The 26,940-nt window shown below is 41.7% G+C and overlaps 1 protein-coding gene across 3 annotated transcripts in view; it reads left to right on the top strand.

The window, feature by feature from the left end:
- Positions 1 to 26,940, top strand: part of ppp2r3a (protein phosphatase 2, regulatory subunit B'', alpha) — a 376,640-nt gene that overhangs the window by 100,493 nt on the left and 249,207 nt on the right. For 2 of the 3 annotated variants that reach the window (XM_078209070.1, XM_078209069.1), the window contains exon 2: positions 3,903 to 3,959. The gene's annotated coding sequence lies outside the window, so the exon portion shown is untranslated. Of the gene's footprint in view, positions 1 to 3,902; positions 3,960 to 12,994; positions 13,059 to 26,940 lie in introns of those variants that run through there. The other variant, XM_078209071.1, reaches the window with a different exon arrangement.

Here is a 26,940-nt window from a genome sequence, read left to right as displayed (position 1 = left end):
AACTGTAGTAGATCCAGATATTAGAAACATGCTGTAGAAATTTGCATTAAAAATGCTTTTTACAGATGTATTCTGAAAAATAAAACTGCATGAAGCATTTCTCGTTGCTGGTTACACTGATAATGCTGTAATTTAGTGTGTGTGCAGCCATTTAATCTATATGATTCTGGTTCACGGGAGGAGGCTCATAATCTTTTAGGCAATAGCCAGTTTCTGCTCTTTCATTCCACTGTAATTCCCCAAAATTTGGAGCAGTCTGGTTTATTTTTATTTTTCAGTCTTTATAAACCATTGGATTTTCCAGGCTGTGATACTGACAATATTTAAGTGCACAACATACATAATTGTGTAAGTGTCTTAGGAGATAGTCACCATAGGCACGGACAAGAGTCCCAACTCAACAATCCAAAAAGCTGGATCTAAAGAGGTTGCATTGAAAAGAATAGAGCTCTGACCTGCATCATATAATTATGAAAGGATTGCCATAAAGACATTAACAATATCACTGTTTCACAGCTTTGTGGGGGGTTTATTTGTTTAACACTGGCCTAGATGAATATTAAAACTAAAGGTGGCTGGCCTTGAAGGAGGTGGACAGACCAAACTGAAAATGTGTTTCATGCCTCTTGCATAATGTTGGCTGGTCCCAACATAGATGTGAGCTCAACATTATCCTATTTAATGATGACAGAGTCAAAACAAGCAGGCTCGCAGAAATATTAACCTAGATTCTGAAGTCAGTGGTGAAAGTGATAGTGCTCGCCTTTGACCTCAAAGAAAACTGACTACAATGCTCTAGCGAGCTCGGCAGTGTGGATTTTGAGGGATTCCATGATAGTAATGAGTGCCCATGATAGTTAGACTTCCTCTTCTTGGAGGTGGTCATTGCCTGATACTTTTGTGGTGTGAATGTTACTTGCCACCTCTCAGTCCAAGCCTGAATATCATCCAGTACAATACAGGCAGCTTCAGTATCCGAAGAATTCCAAATGGAACCACCGGTTGTGCAACCATTAGTGAACACCCCACACTTCTGACATGGGAATGTCATTGATGAAGCAGCTGAAAGTGATTGGACCTAAGGCACTGCCTTGAGGAGCTCCAACAATCAAAGATACACAATTTATATTAACTTCTCTTTATGGGATCTCTGGCATCCAATAATGATGGTGCCATCAATGAGGTTAAGCAGTCATTCACACTGAAGAATTCTCACAGGCAGCAAAGCAGGAAATAAGAAGCAGGTTTTATCATTCATTTTTTGTATGATGTTTAACGTCACATCTGAAAGGCAACGGCCGAGATTCTCCAACCTCATCCTGGGATTCTCCGGTTAAGCTGCTGTGAATGGAGATTTGGCTGGGCGCCAAATTCTCCATTCTTGCTGACAGTGATGGCGGGGTGAACGACATCGGAGAACTGTGGCCAACGTATTTCCCCAGTACCACACTGAAATGTCAACCCAGATTTTAATGCTCAAGTTTCAGGAGTGGGACTTAAACCCATAACCCATTAAAGAAGAATCAAAAATTTACTATTGTTGCAAAAATGTTTTCTGTGCAAGTTACCTTCTTACAATTTAATTCAAACTGTGACTTCCTTTTCAATATTGTTGATCTCCAAAGAGCTGGAGCAGCAGGATCTTTAAGCATCAGTACAATTACTAGAAGTATTGTTTACAGTTGCTCTGTTTTTTTCTTTAAGGTTGTAAAAGTTGGCCTGTGAAAACTTTCAGGTCTTCATAAATAATTACATCAAAAAAGTGTTACTGGATCACAGATTCATGTGCAATTCCTCCACTAACTTAAGACGTTATATAAATGCAAGTTATTTTTGTTGTTGAATAATCCAGTTAATTGCAAGCTAAACTTTTGTTCAACTATCCAGTTTATATCTTGTGCTTGTGAGGAACAAACACGATTGAATAGTCAGGAACGATTCATTTCTAAATAAATTGTGCCTCTAGTTCAAATACGCTTGCACAGAGTGCCATATTCAGGCCTGTAATAAAGGAAGCAAATTCTGACCCAGCAGGGAGTTACATTGGGATAAATACACAGTATGGAGGTCAGCACTGCATTGACTCCTAACCATGCCCCTATTTTGAGAAATTGTTCCCATTGGCAGAAACCAACCTGGCTTTCAATGGGGAATTAGATTAGCACCTGAAGGGAAAATAAATTGCAGGGTTACAAGGTGGCGACACGGTAGCACAGTGGTTAGCACTGCTGCTTCACAGCTCCAGGGTCCTGGGTTCGATTCCCGGCTTGGGTCACTATCTGTGTGGAGTTTGCACATTCTCCTCGTGTCTGCGTGGGTTTCCTCTGGGTGCTCCGGTTTCCTCCCACAGTCTAAAGATGTGTGGGTTAGGTTGATTGGCCATGTTAAAATTGCCCCTTAGTGTCCTTAAATGCGTAGGTTAGAGGGATTAGTGAGTAAAATATGTAGGGATATGGGGGTAGGGTCTGGGTGAGATTGTGGTCGGTGCAGACTCGATGGGCCGAATGGCCTCTTTCTGTACTGTAGGGTTTCTATGATTTATTTCTATGAAGGTAAGAACTGGGAAGTGGGACCAGGCTAAACCATTCTTGCAGAGTGCCTGCACGGACTCAACTGAATGTCCTCCTCCTGTGTTGCAACCATTTTATGAATCTAATCTATTATATTACTAAAAGTAGAAGGATAATCTTTAAAAAGCTGTGGTTTTGTCCAGTTTGTAATGTTTAACCAAATACTATATTTCTACTGATAAATCATTGGCTGTTCTTCATAATTAATTGAGAATAAAGTTCATCCAATCCACAATGTTATATTCTTTACCATAACTTCTGCTATCTTTCATATATGTTTGGCTGCAATTTGAGGGTTAATTTGTTCTACTTTCTGCACATTGAATCTCTGTTAGCAACAGATTCACAGGGCCAGACATGGACCATAGGCAGCTGGGATTGAATCAATAGCTTCCTCAACAGTTTTCTCCCTTCCCCAATTTTCTTCCTTTTCCGAAAGCTGACTCCTCACAGCTTACAGATTCAATATTCACTCAAGCAGTCAAGGTTTATTACAACCAATATTTGGTTATGTTTATGTGAAACTTTATGTGGAACCTTGATAGTAAGTTTTAGTTGGTGCCTTGACCAGCAAGAGCATCAAAGCAGGACATGATTCTGTCTTCCGCTGATCATTGCAAATCTTCCAGCAGAAGTCACTGGACAGCAATTTGGAACAGAATTTTTCTAACCCAGGGGGCCAATCTTAGGACCATTACTATTCCTCTGGCTAAAATCAGCTAACTCTACAAATTTTTCTAGTCAATGAATAATCTTAGTGAGTCAATAGGAGGATTAATAATATGGATATAGAATTTTAAGATTCTGGAAAAATAACCAGAATATACATGTATTAACCACCATTTATTTTAACAAAGCAGATATAGTGAAAGAATTTTGTAAATGGTATTTATTAACAAGGCCCTGTGGCTTTAAGTCAAAAGGCAAAGAGATCAAAGTCATCATTAGCCCATGTTAAGTCAAGGAATGTATTTCTGCCATGGACAAATTGAGGTCACCTGCCACATTACATTTCTATAACCCATCAGGGTCATCTGCCTGTGGCCTATGTTTCCCATAGTGATATAAGCCAAATCGAACAGATAGACATTAATTTCAACATTCCAATATATAAAGAAAGTGCAACTTTCATTTGTAAGGGTCACTGAAGCAAAAGCCTAAGGCACATCCATAAATGAGTTGCACTAGTAATACAAAAGGAGTACACTTGAGAGACTGGTTAATGGCCCATGAGGTATATGCTAATATTTTTAAAATTTGCTTTCAGCTATGGTTAGCACCTTGGACAAAAATATGTTTCTTCATATATTTTATTTTATGATTTCTCTTCAGAACCATCAAGTGTGTCAAGGCTGAATTGGAGCTGTGCAAAATGCCATCTCTTTTAAGGTATGGTATTGAATATTTAATTTACCTTCAATTAATGAAAAAAAGCTCTGCTTTTAATGTTAAATTAATGTGTGCTTCTGTCTTGATGGCCTCTCATGCCTGTTTCCCTAACCATATATAAAACAAATTTTATCAGGTTTAAAAGAGATTACTCATAGTATTTTTTATAGCTATACAAAATGTGATACTGATAAATGTGGAAAATTGTTTCAATTTAAATTGCAAAATTTGGGAAAGGGGAGGCAATTTTAAACAAAATGCAAATTTAGGACCAATGTTTGGAAATAGCTCTTTATACAAAGAGTGATTAATACTGAGGTTGGATGTCTGGTGGAACAGTGGAAGTAAAAACGTTGGAATTATTTAAACAGGAATGGGGTGTTGGGAGAGCTGTAGGCTTTTTCTGGATGAGTGAACTAAGCTGAATCAAATTACTACCCTCAATCGTATTAATCTTGTGATCTTGAAAATTATTCAATCAAACTTTGATTAAATTGATTCCCCGAAACCGCAACTGATTATATCTTGAAATCAATGTGGGACTGACTGGTAAGCTGTTTATATATGCCAATGACAGTTTAAACTTGGTGCTTGAGTCATGTGAAGAGATTTATAGAACAGCTGTAATAATGTATTAAAGATGATAGCCGAGATTTTCTAGTCCCCCTGTGATGGGCTTTCCCGCAGCAGGTACAGCGAGCCATTGGCCACCAACTGGATCTTCCAGTCCGGCCAAAGTCTACACCGTTTTGCATGGCTCGCCGCCCCACTGCTGGGGAATCTGCTGCAGAGGATTGACTTCAGTGGGAAGTCACGCGGCACAGAATTAGGATCTTTTGATAGTTATGTTCAAACTGGGGAGATCAATAATCAAATGGAATATTGATTAGCTAATTTCAAGCAGATAGCCATATGCTTATTGGAAAGTGACAGGAGGACAAGAAAGTGCAACGCTTTGAATCAAGTAAAATGACTATAACATATGGAAAATGAAATTGAAGGGAGAAAGACTAAACTCCAACAAGAATTGCCAGATGGCCTGTATCCATGTTGTAATTCGTATGTATGTAATTCGTATGTAATTCTATAGCGAAGGAATGATCTGATAACTTACTTGGAATGGTTCAGTGGTATGAATCACACCATCAGTTCATTATATTCAGAGTTGTATTTGTGATGCAGCTCTAACTTTCTCAATAGTGCAAAGTGCCTGCCCTGTTGCAGTATTATTTTTCTAACAAGATAGTTGTGTTGAAGGGAGTTATTTCTCAGTGCTATATTTTTTAATATGAGGATTGTAAACACCAATTTCTTGGTAATTAGGGTGTACTGATGTATCCTTAGTGGTTCAAAGGTCAACATCAATAGTTGTGTTCCAACCTCAGAATTGACATCTCTGAGATTTTAAGCAGGTGTGCCTATGTTTTCCAGTATCTGGGATCATATTTTACTGGACACCTCAGGCATGCATCTAATTTCTATCTGGAGTTTATTTTCAGTCCTGAAAAAGCGTGTGTAATTTTGCAAATTACACATCAAGGTTTCTTTCAAAGCTGTAGGTGTGTTCATGTCTGTGAAATGCAACTTTGCACCCTCTTGGTATTTTGAGACATTTGATAAAATATAGTCACATACACAGTGTCCTGAAATTATGAAAAAATATAATGCAAGATCTATCCCTTAATGCTAATAGCTCTCATCATGTTGCAATATATTTTTTGTCACTACAAGTTTGAGCAGACCTGATCATTTTTCCACTCGCTCCTACAATTGTCAAAAGTTTGAGAAAGCAGTGAGACTGATTAAACATTGTTTATTTTTGGATTTAGACTTTGTTTTGTTCTCCTATTCTTAGTCTCCACCTGCCTTGATTCAGCCTCTGCCAAGAGGAAGGACATCTGATCTGTTTCAAGGCCCCCCAGCCAATGCCTCTTACAGCAACATAGGATGGGTCAGACTATTCTCGGTATCTCCCCACAACTGAGAAGAGGAATTCAATACTTACAAAACACAGGCAGCAGCCACGAATTCGCAACTCTATAGTGCAGTATATTGGCTGTTCATCATGACTAAAGAAAGACCAGCTTTAGTGAAGGATTCCTATTATCAACCTACCCGCAATCACAAGACTGAAACCCCTGGGCCTCAACTGAATAGACCCTGTCACTCGGCCTCCAGATGTAGAAGCTAACCAGTGGGACGGAGCAGGATGACAGGTGACAAGAAGCTGCCATAGATGACCCAAAGGGATGCTCTTGGTGCTCAGGTTTCGGGGCAGTTCTGAGGAGCCTCATGGTTGGAGAGAGAGGGAGGGAAGCCTGGGGCAGTGGAACCTAAGGCTTCTCCATGGGGCCCGAAATAGTATTACTGACCCAGAGAGAAACAAGAAATAAACAAAAACCACTTCCTATTTTGGGCCTGTTATGACCAATAGGGCTGGCAGAGAAGCAGCAATGCTTCCTGACAATCAGCAGATCCCAATTTGCATCTAAAACCCTGTTGGTTTCTAAGTGTTCTCTCCATCTAGCCTGCTCAGGTCCTGTGTAAAGACAGTGCAGATAAAACTCAATTGCCATTTTAAGTGCAAACCCTTATCTTTCCCATTCCTTCAATCCCCCCGCCCGCCCCCCCCCCCCCCCCCCACCTCCCTCCCCCACACCCCCAACCTCTCCCTCTGTTAGCTTCAGCCTGCCAGGCTGGGTTGCTATCAGTCTTCAAATGTCACAACTCAAAATACAAGAGACGAAACAACCTTTAGAAAGTGAATGAACCTGAACGTGAGCCTTTCATCTCAGGATGTTCTAGGACACTTTATAAGCAAGTAATGACTTTTGAGGTGTAGTCACTGCTGTAATGTGAGCAAGCATGGCAGGCGGTTTACATAAATAGCAGTCATCTGTTTTAGTGATAAATATTAGGCAGGATACTGGAAGAACTCGCTGTTCCTTTTTGAAAAGTGCATGGAATATTTTTATACCCATCTGAGAGGACAGACAGGGTCTTAACTTAATGCCTCATTTCAAAAGATAGTGACTCCAATAGTGCAGCACTGTTCTGAAGTGTCAGTGTAGATTATGTCTGCATATCATGGGCTGGACAATACTGGGATGAAGTAGGGGGGTTGTGGACAGCATGCCCACCCCATCCCCTCGAAACAATGTCGGCATGAAACTGACATCTCCACACCGACCTGTCACACAGCCATAAAGCACTGCAGGATGGACTGGAGAGAGCCTAATGGGACTCCTGCCCCTCATTGGCTGGCAGTTTCATCAAACCAGGAAGGCATCAGTGGCAGCTGCCCTGCTGACAGGAGAAGAAAACATCCCATGGTTCCCTGGAGCAGCAGTGCCCCTGGCTCTCGGACTTAAGGGAGGGAATGGGTAGGAAGGATGGAACGGTTCAACCTAAGGTGGGAGGGAGGGTGGCGCTTCATGATTGGCAAAGGGCAGCCACCAAAGCATGACCCCTCCCCACTTTCTTCCCACCCTTTAGGCATCTGAGTTAAGAAATCAGTCTCCTCGCTCCCACCTGGCTGCCCACTGCAAGCGTGATTATTCATTTAAATATGATGGGTGGACTGCCAATTTTGGCACCAGCCTGCCACTCACATTGTGCGGGAGAGCTTGGGATTGGGTAGAAGGTGGTGAGATGGGCACCTGCCCGGTTTTGTGTGTCCCTCCCTGCGGGAAACACATCTGTCGGGGGCACGTAAAATTCAACCCCCTTGTAACTGGATTGGGACTTCAACCCATGACCTTGAGAAGCAAGACTGCTACCACTGAGTCAAGGCTGACAGAATAAGTGAAATGCTGGGTTCTCAGACCTAGAGTCAGAAAATTACAGACAGCTATATTTCTCCCAAACTGACTTTGCAATTAACAGGCAGCTATACAATTATCAGATTTTCTTAAGTGCTTTACTAATAAAATGTATCTGTATTTGGACATACCAAAGTTAAACATAACTTTTTTTTCAGCAACTAAACACAACAAACTTTGCTCCACGCTATCAGTAATATTTGCAATATCCATGTGTTATTTCAATATCTCTAATATTCCTGGCTTTCTTGGCACTATACACCATGGTCATGCTATGTAACTGAGCAGCTGTGTTATTCCCAGGTCTATTCCAGCATCAACCAGATGTGCAAGAGTAGCTTACGGAACTTTTTCTTCCAATTTTCCATTCATCTCCCTTGCAAATTATGTGCCCATGTTCTGTGCATCATAACAGCTCAAAGCATTCAAGTATTTAACATTCAATCTTAGTGATGTCAGTTACTGTTATAATTCACATCACCTTGACAGTTCATAAGCTGTTTGTACTCAAGCTCTAATCAGTTCATCTTCAATGCCACAAGTTCCAATTTCTGTACAGATTGCCTTCAGTCTCAAGTTTAGCAAGCTGAAAATGCATATGACAAGGCATGTATTCAACAAAATCCCAAGTACAGTACAAGGTTAACAAATTACCAGTGTACAATTTAACAATAGAAGTCCTTCACTAAAAGCAGGTCATTGCAAAGCATGGCCCGCAGCAATATTCGGTGGATAGTTGATATGTCAATCAGACACTGCGAAAATCATTTCAATCCACAGAGTTGTCATCTTTTAGAGGTGAACCTCGGCGAATAATGATGAGTGAGCAAACCAATCCATGATTCCAGTTCTCTCACCGAAACATAGAAACATGAAAAGACCATTTAGCCCCTCGAACCTGTGCCACCATTCAATGAATTCATGGCTGACCTGTGACCTAACTCCACACAATCCCTTTGCTCCATTTTCCTTAATACCTTTGGATAATAAAAATCGATTACTCTCAATTTTAAATGTACAATTGATCTTGTATCAAATATGGTTTACAGAAATGTATTCCAAAATTCCTTTGCATATAAAAGTGTTTCCAAATTTCACTCCATGACATCTGTGAGTATTCTGCTCTTGGATACAGACTGGGGAAGTATCTATTGAACATTATTTTAAATAAATTAGAAAATAGAATCATATAGTACAGAAGGAGGCCATTCAGTCCATCAGGTCTGTCCCACCTCTTTGAAAAAGTTATCTCAAGTATCACCCTCCTGCTCATTCTCCAAAATCCTGTCAGTTTTCTTTTCAAGTATCTGTGCAATTGCCCTTTGGGCAGTTATTATTGAATCTACTTTCACTGCCATTTCAAGGAGTGCACTCCAGATCATGAAAGTCCATAGGCTCGCACTTCCAAACACAGCAAAACCACATCATTTACAGGGTTAGAACAAAAAGGATAGAACATTTTGGTGGTGGGTAGAGAACTTTATTGTGACAACAACACAAATACTTTGACTTACTGAACATTAGTGACACTCTGTAATTGCAGTTATGACTAGGACACAGGATGGGCCCACCCAGTCTATTCTGGCTCTCGAGAGATCCGGTCAGTGCCATTCCACTGCTGTCTCTGAAAACGTGGGAGCTTAGGGGGTAGCGGTGGTATTGTCATTGGACTAGTAATCCAGAGACTCAGGGTAATGCTGTGGGGATCCAGGTTCAAATCCCACCACAGCAGATGGTGAAACGTGGATTCAATAAAACATCTGGAATTAAAAGAAAACTTTAGTGGCAGCTATAAAAATACATCTGGTTCACTAATATCCTTGAGGGAAGGAAATCTGCCATCCCTACCTGATCTGGCTTACATTTGGCTCCAGCTCCACAGCAATGCAGTTGACTCTTAAAATGTCCTCTGAAATGGATTAGCAAGCCACTCAATTCAAGGGCATTTAGGGATGGGCAACAATTGCTGGTCCAGCCAGTGACATCCCATGAATGAATAAAAAAGAACTATTCACTGTTAATTTTTTCCAATAACCGTTTCTGCTATCAGATATTACAAGTTGTACACAATACAGTGTTTACAGATCAGTGCTGATATAAAACAGTAACTATTCCACTCTTTAAACATATTGAATTAGCTCCTTTGCTATTGGATTTCCAGTCCTGGTCTGTAAATGAAAACAGAGCCACAGCTTCCAGTCATACACAATTTATTACCATAGCAATGTAAAGTAACATAGAGGCTTTGCTTTGGGAGTCAGATTTGAATCTCAATTTAAATGACTAAAGAATTATTTTAGCATTGTATGTAGTTTCAGCATAAACTACATACAATGCTAAAATAATTAGTGACCTGTCAAAAAAAATAATTAGTGGCCAATCAGCATTTGACCTGATGACTAATTAGTAAGCGATTAGCAGGTTAGTGACTAATGTTTCATTTGTTGTTCAATTAGTGACTAATTAGCAACTAGGATCAGATTAACACTTAATTGTGCATTCAACTGTATCTCATGAGTACATGAATCACCATATTGATTGTTAGATTAGTATGTACATACTTGACAGACCTTTGGTTTGTCCATATTCTCCTGAGGGCAACTATTAAGATCTGATATGGAGATAATACAAACGTTTTCATTGATGTGAATCCATGGTGATCCCAATTTCTAATTAAGTACAGAATTTAGCTTTGTTTAATATTTTGTACTGGCATTTTGCAATGGAATAATCCTCATTGAAATGAATGTCCTTTTGCAAATATTACTGACCGTCAGTTTATTGTGTTCTGGCAAGGATACTGTGCAAGTTGGATATTACCCTGGTTGGGAGGGTCCAATGTGTGGGGCAGAATCTGGATCCAGTTTATTTCTGCTCCTCTTGCAGTCACACAAATTGTACTTGTGGGATTGGGACATAGCGAGAGCAGGTTTTTTTCATTCTTTCATGAGATGTGTGTGTCATTGGCAAAAGGCCAGCATTTGTTGCCCATCTTGAATTGCCCTTGAGAAGGTGGTGATGGAGCTGCTTTCTTGAATTGCTGATGTCCATTTGGAATTGGGGTGGAAAGGGGGGTTTGGGGAAAAGGGAAGTGGCCCCCCTTCCCAATGCCAGGGACCTGAATCAGACAGTGAGTGCCTGTGAATGAGACATCCCACCTATGACACCACAGGCAGACTTGACAGCATTTGTTGGGAGGCACAGGAGGGCCATGAGACTCATTTAATTCCTGAGCCACCACTAAATGTCAATTGGCTTAGGGATAATACGTATCAGCTGGATCATTCATGAGTTTAATTGACATCCTCCCACAAGCAGGCAAATTGCGCACATTCCCCCTTCCTGACCCTGACTTAATCATGAGATTCTTTTCCCATCACCGGAAGACTGATAAGCGTACTTCCAAACAAAGTATTGGGGACAGCAGCCATCTGACCATCATGATGGCCTGGATTAAATTCCCTGAGTATGCTGAAACTAAGACCCTGATTTTTTTGGCACGCCGTCCCCAATTTTGGGACGGGCAAGGTTTGCAGAATGGCATTCTCCATTGGCCTTGGCGTGATCTTACGAGCCTAGGCTGGGCGTGCTGGTAAAATTCCAATTGTCAATCCAATTCAGGGCATGCTGAAGGCCCCAAATATTGTATAAAACAGTGGTAAATTATTCCAGGGTAACCCACTATTCCCTGGAAGGGAAGGTAAAGACATGTTGGCATCTTTTTAATTGACTCCATCGTTTCCCTCCTGAGGGGACGTATTTGCTATATTAGAACTGATGTAAGAAAACTATCCCATTGGTTAAATGCTATAATCTAGAATTAGGTACAAGATCAGGCTGAGGTGAAAACAATGGGATAGAAGATGGACTTGCAAGCACTAACCAGCTGTGCGAGGGGAACAGGGCCCTCGGATGCTTCTCGAGCATTAATTATATACTGATCTCACCTCATACTTCATGAATTTAGATCATTTGAATTTCATTTCACTGATTTCAGTTTCAATTCCTAAGTGTTCTGGCTGTCATCAGCTTTGCCAGTCAACTCCTGCCTGCTAGTACATCAAAGTCCAGGCACATTTCTGTGCCACTATCAGCATGAGGGAAAGAAATTAGTTTTTCATGTCTCTGCCAAGGCTACAAGAAGTCTGTTTTACAAGCTGTATCTTGTTTTGTTAATAAAGTGTAACCTTACCACAGGCTTTCACATTCGCCAAAAATTGTGGGGTTTGCGTCACTGCCTAGAATTGCTTGCAAATGTCCAATCAAGGAAATCTCTTAAGTGCTTCTACATTCGTCATGTTTACAGCAGATAGTGCAGCTGTACGATAAGGATTTTAACATGAATATAAATTCTTACTTTTTCATGGCTTATATAAAGCACCCCATGCATATATTTTTTTAAAGTCTGCACCATGATTACCCATATTCTTTAGCCATTTAGTCAGGCGCAGACTCTCTTCCAGTTCATCATCCACTTACACTTATAAATGATTCAACACACTTTCATGTACACACATGTTGTACACATACAGATGATACAGGAAAGTTCACATTCATGAACACATACATATATAGCAATATAAACATAGTGTGGTAATTACTGAACAAAAGATTAAGGCTGAAATTCTCCAGCCTCGTCCGTGGCTGGGATTCTCCGGTGCCACTGCAATGAATGAAGCCATGAGTGCCAAATTCTCCATTCTGATTGGCAACAGTGACGGGACGACCGAGATTGGAGAATCCTGTACATTGAGAGTGGAATGTGCAATTTGCTCTGTTGAGTAATCAATTTAACAGCAATTGGTGTATGGGCAAGGGCTTTACAAGTGTGTGCTGTAAGTTTCATGCAGTTACAATAAGCTGAAGAGTTGAAAACAGCTGTCTAGACATATGTGAAATGCTCATCTGCTCATTCAAATATGAAGAACACAATTTTCTCATCGACCGAGTAATTTGTTCAGTAAATCAGAATTAACATCAAAGCAGCATATGTTGTTCCCTTATTTATAGAAATGTCAAGGAAACGTCTGGGTACGAGCCAGGGTATGCCTCCCTCTGGTTGTTCCAATTTTTTCTGGAAAGGTTCCTGCCTTCCACTTGCCACAGGTCCACGAAAACATGAGTGGAAACTTTCCAGATGGAAAATATTGGAAACCCAATCTCCATCAATCTATGGTACATTGAATTGAAGGCCAGCCCCAATTTACCACTGCTATACTCGTGTAATGGCCAGAAAGAACACAATCAAGATCCACCTAGTTCACCTTCCACCATCCAGGTAATCCACATGGTGCAATGATAATGAAGTACAATCATAACAATCAAACTCTTCACAATTAGTCTATAACAGATCCAAAGATGGCATGAGGGAAATCCCAATGATGGAGAACTATAGAACATAGAACATAGAACATAGAACATTACAGCGCAGAACAGGCCCTTCGGCCCACGATGTTGCACCGACCAGTTAAAAAAAAACTGTGACCCTCCAACCTAAACCAATTTCTTTTCGTCCATGAACCTATCTACGGATCTCTTAAACGCCCCCAAACTAGGCGCATTTACTACTGATGCTGGCAGGGCATTCCAATCCCTCACCACCCTCTGGGTAAAGAACCTACCCCTGACATCGGTTCTATAACTACCCCCCCTCAATTTAAAGCCATGCCCCCTCGTGCTGGATTTCTCCATCAGAGGAAAAAGGCTATCACTATCCACCCTATCTAAACCTCTAATCATCTTATATGTTTCAATAAGATCCCCTCTTAGCCGCCGCCTTTCCAGCGAAAACAATCCCAAATCCCTCAGCCTCTCCTCATAGGATCTCCCCTCCATACCAGGCAACATCCTGGTAAACCTCCTCTGCACCCTCTCCAAAGCCTCCACATCCTTCCTGTAATGTGGGGACCAGAACTGCACACAGTACTCCAAGTGCGGCCGCACCAGAGTTGTGTACAGTTGCAACATAACGCTACGACTCCTAAATTCAATCCCCCTACCAATAAACGCCAAGACACCATATGCCTTCTTAACAACCTTATCTACTTGATTCCCAACTTTCAGGGATCTATGCACACATACACCTAGATCCCTCTGCTCCTCCACACTATTCAAAGTCCTCCCGTTAGCCCTATACTCAACACATCTGTTATTCCTACCAAAGTGAATTACCTCACACTTCTCCGCATTAAACTCCATCCGCCACCTCTCGGCCCAACTTTGCAACCTGTCTAAGTCTTCCTGCAAACTACGACACCCTTCCTCACTGTCTACCACACCACCGACTTTGGTGTCATCAGCAAATTTGCTAATCCACCCAACTATACCCTCATCCAGATCATTAATAAATATTACAAACAGCAGTGGCCCCAAAACAGATCCCTGAGGTACACCACTTGTAACCGCACTCCATGATGAATATTTACTATCAACCACCACCCTCTGTTTCCTATCCGCTAGCCAATTCCTGATCCAATTTCCTAGATCACCCCCAATCCCATACATCTGCATTTTCTGCAGAAGCCTACCATGGTGAACCTTATCAAACGCCTTACTAAAATCCATATATACCACGTCCACTGCCTTGCCCCCATCCACCTCCTTGGTCACTTTCTCAAAAAACTCAATAAGGTTAGTAAGGCACGACCTACCTGCCACAAAACCATGCTGACTATCACCTATCAATTCATTACTCTCCAAATAACTATAAATCCTATCCCTTATAATTTTTTCCAACATCTTGCCGACAACAGAAGTGAGACTCACCGGTCTATAATTCCCGGGGAAGTCTCTGTTCCCCTTCTTAAACAATGGGACAACATTCGCTAACCTCCAATCTTCTGGTACTATACCAGAGGCCAACGACGACCTGAAGATCAGAGCCAGAGGCTCTGCAATCACTTCTCTTGCCTCCCAGAGAATCCTTGGATAAATCCCATCCGGACCAGGGGATTTATCTATTTTCAGACCCTCCAGAATATCCTGCACATCCTCCTTATCAACTGTAATACTGTCTATTCTACTCCCTTGCAACCCAGTGTCCTCCTCAGCTATATTCATGTCCCCTTGCGTGAACACCGAAGAGAAATATTGGTTCAATGCTTCACCAATCTCCTCCGGTTCCACACATAACTTCCCTCTGCCATCTATAACTGGCCCTAAACTTGCCCTAACCAACCTTCTGTTCTTGACATACCTATAGAACGCCTTAGGATTCTCTTTAACCCTATCCGCCAAAGTCTTCTCATGTCCCCTTTTAGCCCTTCTAAGCTCGCTCTTCAACTCCCTCTTAGCCAATCTAAAGCTTTCTAGTGCACTACCCGAGTGCTCACGTCTCATCCGAACATAAGCCTCCTTTTTCTTTTTAACCAACAAAGAAACTTTTTTGGTGCACCACGGTTCCCTAGCCCTACCAATTCCTCCTTGCCTGACAGGGACATACCTATCACAGACTCGCAGTAGCTGCTCCTTGAAAAAACTCCACATGTCGGACGTTCCCAGTCCCTGTAATCTCCTAGTCCAACCTATGTTTCCTAATTCTCTCCTAATAGCCTCATAATTACCCTTCCCCCAGCTAAAACCACTGGCCCGAGGTTCATGCCTATCCCTTTCCATCACTAAGGTGAACGTAACCGAATAGGTCTGCAATGCACATCATCTATCTTTAGAGGCATGCATGAACAAAAATTAAACTTTAACTAAAACCTGTGAAGGGCCCCCCTTTTGTGTCCAGACAATCTTGCAGGAGGAGATTTGGGGAAGCATGTGACATTTCAACAAGGAATAGGAAAAATAAAATAACATAAAGAGGAAATAAAAACAGGAAAGTTTTCATTTTTCACAAGATGAAGTGCAGAATATGCCATTTCAAATATATGATTGTGTCACATTCACTCCAGTTTTTGCTTAGTCATTAATAAATGAGATGACTGTGTTTGCGTAAACTTAACCAAAAACAAATACATGAGAACATAAGAAATAGAAACAGGATTACGCCATATGGCCTCTTGAACCTTCTCTGGCATTCAGTAGATATCATGGCTGATCCTTAATCTCAATTCCACTTTCCTGCCTAATCCCCATATCCCTTAATTCCCTATGAGCTCAAACATCTATCAATCTCAGTTTTGAATATACTTAACAACTGGGCATCCTCTTGAGTGCAAAATTCTGAGTGTAGAAGTTTCTCCACATCTCAGCCCTCAATGGGCAAAAATCTGACACCATGGTCCCTCATTCTCCACTCTGTAGGCAGGTAAAACAACCTCTTAACATCTATCTTGTTAAGCCCTCTTAGGATCATAAATGTTTCAATGTGATCACCTCCCATTCTTCTAAACTCCAGGGGATTAGAATACAAGAAAAAGTAAGTCTTGTTACAATTGTTCACGGCTTTGGTGAGACCACACCTGGAATACTGTGTCCAGATTTGATCTCCATATTTAATGAAGGATTTGCTTCTGTTGTAAATCATACAGTAAAGCTTCACTAGATTGGTCCCTGGCTGAGGGGATGTCCTAGTGAGAGGCTGAGTAAATTGAATCTATATTCTCTGGCATTCAGAAGAATGAGAGGTGATACATTGCAACATACGAAATTCTGAGAGAATTTGATAGTGTAGAGATTGGTGGTTGCTTCCCATGGCCATAAGATATAGGAGCCGAATTAGGCCATTTGGCCCATCAAGTCTGCTCCGCCATTCAATCATAGCTGATATGATTCTCATTCCCATTCTCCTGTCTTCTCCCCATAACCCTTGATCCCCTCATTGATCAAAAACCTATCTATCTCTGTCTTAAAGACACTCAATGACCTGGCCTCCACAGCCCTCTGTGACAATGAGTTCCACTGATTTACCACCCTCTGGCTGAAGAAATTCCTCCTCATCTCCGTTTTAAAGGAGCGTTCCTTCACTCTGAGGTTGCGCCCTCGAGTTCTAGTCTCTCCTACTAGTGGAAACATCTTCTCCACATCTACTCTATCTAAGCCTCTCAGTGGCAGGGGAATCTAAAATATGAGGACACAGTCTCGGGATAAGGGAGCGATCATTGAGGACTGAGATGAGGAGAAATTTCTTCACTCAGATAGTTTTGAACATTTGGAATTCTCTGCCTCAGAAAGTTGTAGATACTCCATCATTGAATATATTTAAGGACTGAGATAGACAACCTTTTGGTGTCTCAGGGAATCCAGGGATACAGGGAGTGGGAGGTAAGGTGGAATTGAAGCTTAAAATCAGCCTTGGTCTTACTGAATAATGGAGCAGGTTCAATGGATCGTATGGTCTATTCCAGCCTCTATGTCTTATGTTCTGCTCAATCTCTTCTCAGAGGACAGCCCTCTCATCCCAGGAATCAATCTTACCACCACCTTCTCAAGAACAATTAGGGATGAGCAACAAATGCTGGCCTTGCTAGCAATACTCGTATCCCATGAAATAATTATTTAAAATCAGGTGAATCTTCATTCCACGCCCTCTTGGGCAAGCCAATATAACTCAGAACATTAGATTTAGGTAGAAACCAAAGTGATTAATTTTTATTTAGGTCAATTCAGTGACATGGATTTTATTTGAGCCATGCAAAACTTTATTTGGGCCATGCAAAACTTTATGTGATGTCCCAAATTCTAAATCCCAAGCAGAATTCAGTATGATCTCTGTGCTACATTTAACTCAGTAAGAAGTTTAACAACACCAGGTTAAAGTCCAACAGGTTTATTTGGTAGCAAAAGCCACACAAGCTTTCGGAGCTGCAAGCCCCTTCTTCAGGTGAGTGGGAATTTTGTTCACAAACAGAGCATATAAAGACACAAACTCAATTTACATGAATAATGGTTGGAATGCGAATACTTACAACTAATCAAGTCTTTAAGAAACAAAACAATGTGAGTGGAGAGAGCATCAAGACAAGCTAAAAAGATGTGTATTGTCTCCAGACAAGACAGCCAGTGAAACTCTGTGGCTGGCTGTCTTGTCTGGAGACAATACACATCTTTTTAGCCTGTCTTGATGCTCTCTCCACTCACATTGTTTTGTTTCTTAAAGACTTGATTAGTTGTAAGTATTCGCATTCGAACCATTATTCATGTAAATTGAGTTTGTGTCTTTATATGCTCTGTTTGTGAACAGAATTCCCACTCACCTGAAGAAGGGGCTTGCAGCTCCGAAAGCTTGTGTGGCTTTTGCTACCAAATAAACCTGTTGGACTTTAACCTGGTGTTGTTAAACTTCTTACTGTGTTTACCCCAGTCCAACGCCGGCATCTCCACATCATGACTATATTTAACTCTCAGACATTGAAACATGCACTTAATTAAGCACATACTGATACATTTAATCCTAGTTGTAGTGTAATGATTAATAGAATAGTTAAGCCAAAGAGTGACGTAGACCATGATGTATCAGTAACATCAACAGTCATGCACTAGACTTGAGAAGGAGAAGATGAACACTGTACTCAGGGGAGACATGCCGACACTGCAACCTATCTTATATATAGTATTAATGAATCAGTTTAAAGCAAGTACCGGAGTAAGATTACATACAGCCTCTCCAAAAGAAATAGACAACACATACCAGAAGCCAGCAAACATGCCACGAATAATTGACACATGGTAGCATCAGTGGTAATACCAATCTAACCAAGGATTGGTGTCATCAAATACACATGGCAACAGGTGTAGAAAAACCTGATAGCAGTAAGAATCTGCAAACTTGCCAATGGAGGGGACAAACTGGAAAGACGTAATGATGTCTGTACCCAGTGAGTAGTCATTGCCTACCCTGCCTATTTGAAATTCTCGAGGGCCCATAGAGAACTCTAAAGTGGGAGTAATGGAAGAAATACTTCCTTTGATATTAGGCAGCATTGGGCCTCATGCTGAAGAGTAGAACACCAGGTCAGTTCATTCCTTTAGTTTGGTAGCCAATGAGTCTTCCATGGCAGGGGGTGGAAAAATCTTCCGTAGACTTTAACGCCATTCTCAAAGCCTTCAAGATGTATTTTATTCCAAAGCAAAACCTAGTAACAGCATGTGCATGTTTTAATCAAAGGCCCAAAGAACAGTTGAATCAGTTAATTTCTTACTGATGTATATTGCCCAGCCATCTCTTCCAGTGAGTTAATGAATAACCACATCATCAGATTGTTGTAGGTTCAAGTAATCCATTTAAAGACAAGGTCTTAGAGGTTGGTACGCTATTCCAATTGGCAGCTTCGCTATATGAAGTTATGTTGCTTTCTTTGTGGAGTCCACTGTGTTTCTTGCAGAGCAGCATTCAGATCTTTATTCTACTGAACTTACTAACGCAATGCCTATATATTGCAGGTTAACCATGAACAGACTTCCAAGGGGAACAACTTCTTTGAGTTAATTGAGGATCATACTTCCAAAGAGTTAGTAGCACCTATTTCCATGGGTGAAAGTACATTGATGTCCATATTTCAGTCTCAGCTGAAAATCTTCTTTCCATTAGAGCTGCTGTTCAATGTAGAGGTCAAGGCAAAATCTGCTCAGCTTCAGCATCAGCAGAATCCTGTAGAGCAAATTTATCTCCATATCATCTTAGATATTCATCCCATTGTAGAAAATAATGTCTTTGTTCTTACTCTAAAAAATTCTTTCCATTGTCCATGGTGGAGCAGCCTCACACAGAGCAAAGTGTAGACATTACCACTGTCTACAGAAAGAGAACATCCTTTCCAAAATGTCATCAGGAATTCACCTCTTCTTCACTTCCCAAAAGGCCTACACTGGAATTTTGTTGTTGATCTTTTCATCCAGATTTGTCAGAATCTCAGATCTTCAATATTTTTTTCATCTTCGATGCAACAGTGGAAGTCTTTATTGGAATTGAAGGTCCTACATCTTCTTAGGTCTTTCTCTAGTGTGCTCCAAGGGAGCAGAAGATTCCTGAGAGGATCGTAATTCTTTCCCTTCTAGTTTAAGAGTTTAAATGTTGCTCTCCTTCAGTCTTCTCTTTTGCATCTGTCTTTCTCGAAAAAGGATCCACGATCCTTACAGTTAAGCAGTCCTGAATTCTACTGTCCAATTTCCTGCTGCTTTTCAAAGTTGTTGTCCTATTCTTCTCAATTATATCCTCCAAGTAATAAAGGAATTCCTGCATTTCTCCAAGATGTCTTCCCTAAGGGCCAAGGACACATTAGGAGACGGAATCTCTTATAACAGTGACTTGTCGGGAAGAGTAGGAGTAGGATTTGAATATAATCTGCAGCAGTAAAAGGGAGTTACAGAAATTTTGATTTGATTTATTATTGTCACATGTAATAATATACAGTGAAAAGTATTGCTTCTTGCGTCCTATACAGACAAAGCATACCGTACATAGGGAAGGAAAGGAGAGAGTGCAGAATTAGTGTTACAGTAATAGAAACCACAGGTGTAGAGAAAGGTCAACTTAATGAGGTAGGTCCATTCTAAAGTCTGATGGCAGCAGGGAAGAAGCTGTTTTTGAATCAGTTGGTACATGTCCTGAGACTTTTGTATCTTTTTCCCGACGGAAGAAGATGGAAGATAGTCCAGGATGCGTGGGGTCCTTGATTATGCTGGCTGCTTTTCCATGGCAGCGGGAAGTGTAGACAGTGTCAGTGGATGGGAGGCTGGTTTGAGTGATGGACTGGACTTCATGCATGACCCTTTGTAGTTTCTTGCGGTCTTGGACAGAGCAGGAGCCATACCAAGCTGTGATACAACCGGAAAGAATGCTTTCTACGGTGCATCTGTAAAGATTGGTGAGAGTCGTAGCAGACATGCCGAATCTCCTTAGTCTCCTGAGAAAGTAGAGGCGTTGGTGGGCTTTCTTAACTATAGCTTCCGCATGAAGGGACCAGGACAAATTGTTGGTGATTTGGACACCTAAAAACTTGAAGCTCTCGACCATTTCTATTTCGTCCCCATTGACGTAGACAGGGGCATGCCCTGCACTACACTTCCTGAAGTCGATGACTATCTCCTTCGTTTTGTTGACATTGAGGGAGAGATTATTGTCGTCACACCAGTTCACCAGATTCTCTCTCTCTTTCATGTATTGTATCTCATCATTGTTTGAGAGTTGACCTACAACGGTGGTATTTTCAGCAAACTTAAAATTGAGTTGGAGGGGAATTTAGCCATACAGTCAAAGGTGTGTAAGGAGTATAGTAGGGGGCTGAGGACACTGCCTTGCGGATCACCGGTGTTGAGGATGGTCGTAGAGGAGGTGTTGTTGCATATCCTTACTGACTGTGGTCTGTGGGTTAGGAAGCCTAGGATCCAGTTGCAAAGGGAGGAACTGAGCCCCAGGCCATGAAGTTTGAAGATGGGTCTTGTAGGAATAATGGTGTTAAAGGCTAAGCTGTATTCTATGAATAGGAGTCTGACATAGGTCTCATTGTTATCTAGGTGTTCCATGGTTGAGTGAAGGGCCAGGGAGACGGCATCTGCTGTGGACCTGTTGCAGTGATAGGCGAACTGTCATGGATCCAAGCAGTCTGAGAGGCAGGAATTAATTTGTGCCATGACTAACCTTTCAAAGCACTTCACAATGATGGATGTCAGAGCCACCAGATGATAGTCATTAAGGCACGCCTGCCTGGTTTTTATTTGGTACCGGGACGATGGTCACCTTTTTGAAGCAAGTAGGGATCTCAGATTGGTGTAAAGAGAGGTTGAAGATGTCTGCAAATACCGCCGTCAACTGGTCCATGCAGGACCTGAGTGCTCGTTCAAATACCCCATCCGGACCAGTTGCTTTCCGTGGGCTGACTTTTGAAAGGCTACTCTGATGTCAGCAATGGTGACCTTGGATACAGGTTCGTCCGAGGCTTCTGGGATGGAGGGCTTGCTCTCACTAACCTCTTGCTCGAAATGGGCATAGAGTGCGTTGAGCTCATCGGGGAGGGGTGCATTGCAGCCGGCGATTTTACATGTCTTCATCTTGTAGCCTGTTATGTCTTGCAGACCGGCAGTCTTGCCGACTTGCAGTCGGCAGGAGTCTGTGTGGCTAGCCTGGGATTCTAGCTTGGTCCGGTATTGTCTTTTGACATCTTTGATGGATCTCCATAGATCACATCTGGCTTTCTTGTATAGGTCAGGGTCGCCTGACTTGAAAGCCTCAGACCTGGACTTCAGCAGGCAGTGGCTATCCCTGTTCATCCATGGTTTCCGGTTAGAAAACACACGGATTTGCTTCTTTGGCACACAGTCTTCTACACAATTACTAATGAAGTCAGTTACTGGAGTGCCATACTAGTTCAGGCTGGCCGCAGAGTTTTTAAATACTGACCAAAATACTGACTCTAAGCAGTCCTGTAGGAGGTCCTCCGGTGCCTCAGGCCAACATTGCACGATTTTCTTTGACAGATTCCCCCATTTCAGTTTTTGCTTGTAAGCCAGGAGCAGGAGCACAGCCTTGTGGTCTGATTTACCAAAGTGTGGGCGGGCGATAGAGTGGTAGGCATTTTTGATATTTGTGTAGCAGTGGTCTAGGATGTTTGGACCTCTGGTGGAGATGTGTTGGTCGTATTTTGGTAGAACGCTCTTGAACTTGGCCTGATTGAAGTCCCCGTCACGATGAACAAGGCCTCAGGATGTTTCATCTCAAGACTATTTGTGGTGGTGTATTATATTTTGTCCAGCACGCTCTTAACATCCACGTGGGGTGGGATGTAAACTGCTTTCAGGATAACAACGGTGAACTCTCGTGAAATGCAATGTAAATAGTTTAAAACATAATTTCATACTGTTGTTAAGTAGATATCATAGATGTGGGGAGGTGTAGTGTAATGGGTTAATAGAATAGTTACATTAATTAGTGAAGTAGACCATGATGCATCAGTAACATCAGCAGTCGTGTACTGGACACTCAGTCAGGTTGGAGCACTCAGTACTTAGGAGAGACAAATCTACTCTGTATCCTATCTTAGTGTTAATAAACCAGCTTAAAGCAAGTGCCAGACTACAGTCTTGTTAGATAAAATAGGCCACTCATATCAGAAGCCAGCAACCATGCCAAGAGTTTATGAAACATCGCAAAGGATTATTAATTCTGAGTTGACATCTTCAGATTTGTTATTGCCCTCCCCTGTCACGTGTTTTTAAATTATATTTCAGTCTAATTACTGTATTCAGAGACAACTATGCAAATCTCAGCCATTGCACATGCCAATGTCATGGAGTTAGGCTTTCAGCGACCGGAGGCCTGTTACATTGGCTTCTTGTCATCAAATATCTTAGTTGGTCAGTGGGACTGCCCACAGAGTTAAACTCCTCTTCCATTTGCAGTTGACCACACTAGGAGGATCATAATCATGTTTCACCTTTCTAACAAATTAAACAAGCAGCTATATGGAGACATAAGAATCAGCACCAGAAATAACCCAACCCTTGCAAAAGTGAGATGTCCATCCTATTCTTTACCTCAGTGACATCAAATACTGTCTGAAAGAATGAAGGGAAACATATTCATGATGTGGTGAGTGTCCCTTTAAGGGCAACACAGCAGAAGAGGGTGGCCTGGCTTGAGGGACCAATTGGGACCGAGAGTGTGTTATCACAACAGGGGGTGGAATCCTCTCTCAGGTAGAAAACATCAAGCAGACATGCAAGGACTGGGACAGCTGGTGGGGTACTCACCTCGTACAGTTTTTCCTCATTAATAAATTCCTTTTGTGTTCCAAATGAAATCTGTGGGCGTGCACCACTGCACATGCATATCTGACATGAACATTCAATTTACAAATCCATGTAAGTCCTCTTAGAGTGAGAGCCAATTCTACCGTGTAGATCTGGTTCTAAGCAACCTGTTTTACTGAACCTATTGCACATACCAGGGTTCCATTAAACTTAACAACTAAATTGTAAATCTCATTTGCTGCTCATTTAACCCTGGAGAAAAACAGGATGCCTGTTTAGTTCCAGACACTGTTTCATTTACCCACCACAGATATTTCTTTATAACAACCCATAATCATATAGTAGCACGATAGCAGATTCAGTAAAGTGCATGTTCCACTGATTGGGCGTCTGAGAGTTAAAAGGAGCACAAAGGCCACTTTGAATTCTGCCTGTACTAATGGTAACAGAACTTGGGACATCATATTGCAAATTGAGTTCTCGGTAGCCTAAATAGAATGCATGCCATTGAGCTTGGCCTAAATAAAACTGAATTGCTAGGTAAGTTTTTGGTCAAATGCAACATTCGGAGTTAATTTTTTGCAATCATTTCCTTACTGCATCTTACCGTAAGTTGTCAAATTTCAGCAGCAACATTCCCCCCAAAAATCCCTATCTATGTAAAGGCAATAAAAGCACAATTAAACCAGCCAATACTTACTCCGGCTACATTGTTATTGATTGCATTGATAAAAGGTATGTGTTGAGTATAAAAAGAAAAGAGATCAAGGCCCACAGAAATACTGTTGTTTTTAAAAAATCAGAAAATGTTGGAAACACTCAGCAGTTCTGGCAGCATCTGTGAAGAGAGAAACAGGGTTAATATTTCAAGTCACTGACCTTGCATCAAACCAACTCTGACAAAAGGTCATCGATCTAAATGTTAACTGTTTCGCCACAGTTGTTGCCAGACCAAATGAGTGTTTCTAGCATTTGCTGTCAGATTTCCAGCATCCACAGTATTTGCTTTTTGTACAGAGTTACATGGTCAATTCTAGTTATCACTCTTAAAAATGCTAATTTTGTCACTGGAGATCTGTTTCAGAAATGTTTTTGTAAGCCTTATAAGGTTAACTCCAGAAAACGTTTGGATGTGTTGGAGCAGATGAGAAATGAATCACTATTTGCAAAGTATTTTTCCATATTAGTCCCTAAGCATGTGGGTTAATTTAATCTGCCCTTCTGTGTCTGGGTTCATTTTCAATAAAGTGACAACAGTTTCACACTCTACTGACTCTCATTGCTTTTGTCTGTCACTTCGGTAGCTGACACTTCAGTTAAAAATAGTTCTCACTTCAGATTATTACATTAATTTGATTTAAGACTGAGAACAATAGACTTTTGTTAGGTAAAGTGTAAGCTGTATGGAACCATGATAGATAGAACAAGATAAGATCCAGATCAACCATGATCTAATTGAGTGACAGAACAGGCTTGAGGGGCTCAATATCCTACTCCAGTTCCTCTTTCCCCATCCAGTCATACTGCTCTGCTCAATTACCCTAGTAAGAAGTCTCACAACACCAGGTTAAAGTCCAACAGGTTTATTTGGGTTAAAGTCCAACAGGTTTATTCGCCCAAATAAACCTGTCCAACAGGTTTATTTGGGTTAAAGTCCAACAGGTTTATTCGCCCAAATAAACCTGTTGGACTTTAACCTGGTGTTGTGAGACTTCTTACTGTGCTTACCCCAGTCCAACGCCGGCATCTCCACATCACAATTACCCTAGCACATTGAAATCTACATTCTCACCTAGAGTCATTTACAGCATAAAGTGAGGCCATTTGGCCCACATGCCAGCTCCTTTCAGAGCAACCGAGTTAGTCCTGTAGCCCAGCAAGTTGATTTCCTTCAAGTACCCATCCACTTTCCTTTTGAAAACATTGTTTATTTCCACTTCCTCCACCTCGTAAGCAGTGGCTTCAATCACCACTCACTGCATAAAAATGGTCTTCCTTACATTCCTCCTGCATCTCTTACAGAAAATCTGAAATCTGTATCTCCAATGGTGCATTGGCCATACTAAATTCTCCCTTGGTGTACCTAAACAGGCACCGGGGTGTGGCGACCTGAGGACTTTCACAGTAACTTCATTGAAGTGTTAATGGAAGTTGTGACACTAACAAATAAACTTAAACCTCATCCTTGTAACATCAGCTAAAGGGAAGAGTTTTTCCTCCTGTAACTTATCTTTTTTTTTTATTCATGTAGAGGATGTGGGCATTGCTGGCTAGGCCAGCATTTATTGCCCATGCTTAGTTGCCATTCAGAAGGTGATGATGAGCTGTCTTTTTGGACTTGTGCAGTATTCGAGGTGTAAGTACACCCACAATGCTGTTAGAGAGGAAATTCCAGGATTTTGACCCAGTGACAGTGAAGAAACAGCATTACATTTCCAAATCAGGATGGTGAGTCACTTGGAGGGGAACCTCCAGGTGGTGGTGTTCCCATGTATCTGCTGCTCCTGTCCTTCTAGATGATAGTGATCATGGGTAGGTGCTGCCTAAGAAACCTTGGTGAGTTCATGCAGTGCATCTTGTCGATGGTACACATGGCTGCCACTGTTCGTCATTGATGGAGGTTTGTCAGGCTGCTTTGCCCTGGATGGTGTTGAGCCTCTTGAGTGTTGTTGGAGCTGCACTCAAAGTTTATTTATTCGCCACAGGTAGGTTTAAATTAACACTACAATGAAGTTACCATGAAATCCCCTGGTTGCCACACTCCGGCGCCTGTTTGGGTACACTGTGGGAGAATTTAGTATGGCCAATGCACCTAACCAGCACGCCTTTTGGGCTGTGGGAGGAAACCAGAGTACCCGGATGAAATCCACGCAGACACAGGGAGAGCGTGCAAACTCTAGACAGACAGTGACCCAAACCGGGAATCGAATCCAGGTCCCAGGCGCTGTGTGGCAGCAGTGCTAACCACTGTGCCACTGTGCCACCCCTTCTAGGCAAATGGAGAGTATGCCATTACATTCCTGACTTTTGCCTTGTAGATGGTGGACAGACTTTAGGAGTCAGGAGGCAAGTTACCTGCCACAGGCTTACTATTCTTTGAACTGCTCTGACAGCCACAGGAGTTATATGGCTAGTCCAGTTCAGTTTCTGGTCAATGGTAACCACCAGGATGTTGATAATGGGGGAATCTCTGGAACAATTCATCTAGAACTGGAAGTAATACTCTAGCTGGGGCCTAACAAGAGCTTTATATATGTTCAGCATAACTTCCCTGTTTTTATACTCAATGCCTCCATTTATGAAGCCCAAGGTCCCATATTATTTGATAACCATTCTCTCAATACGTCCACCTTCAAAGATCAATGCACATCCCAAGGTCCCGATGCCCTACACACACTTCAGAATTGTGCCATTAAGTCTATATTGCCTCTCCCTATTCTTTTGGCCAAAATACATTACCTCTCACTGCTCTGTATTAAATTCCATCTGCCCATTCTGTTAGACTATCAATGCCCTGATGCAGACAA

This window comes from Mustelus asterias, chromosome 3 (assembly GCF_964213995.1).
Source record: "Mustelus asterias chromosome 3, sMusAst1.hap1.1, whole genome shotgun sequence".
Taxonomy (NCBI): domain Eukaryota; kingdom Metazoa; phylum Chordata; class Chondrichthyes; order Carcharhiniformes; family Triakidae; genus Mustelus; species Mustelus asterias.
Note: the sequence above shows the minus strand (reverse complement) of the source record. Positions and strands in the feature narration are given on the sequence as shown.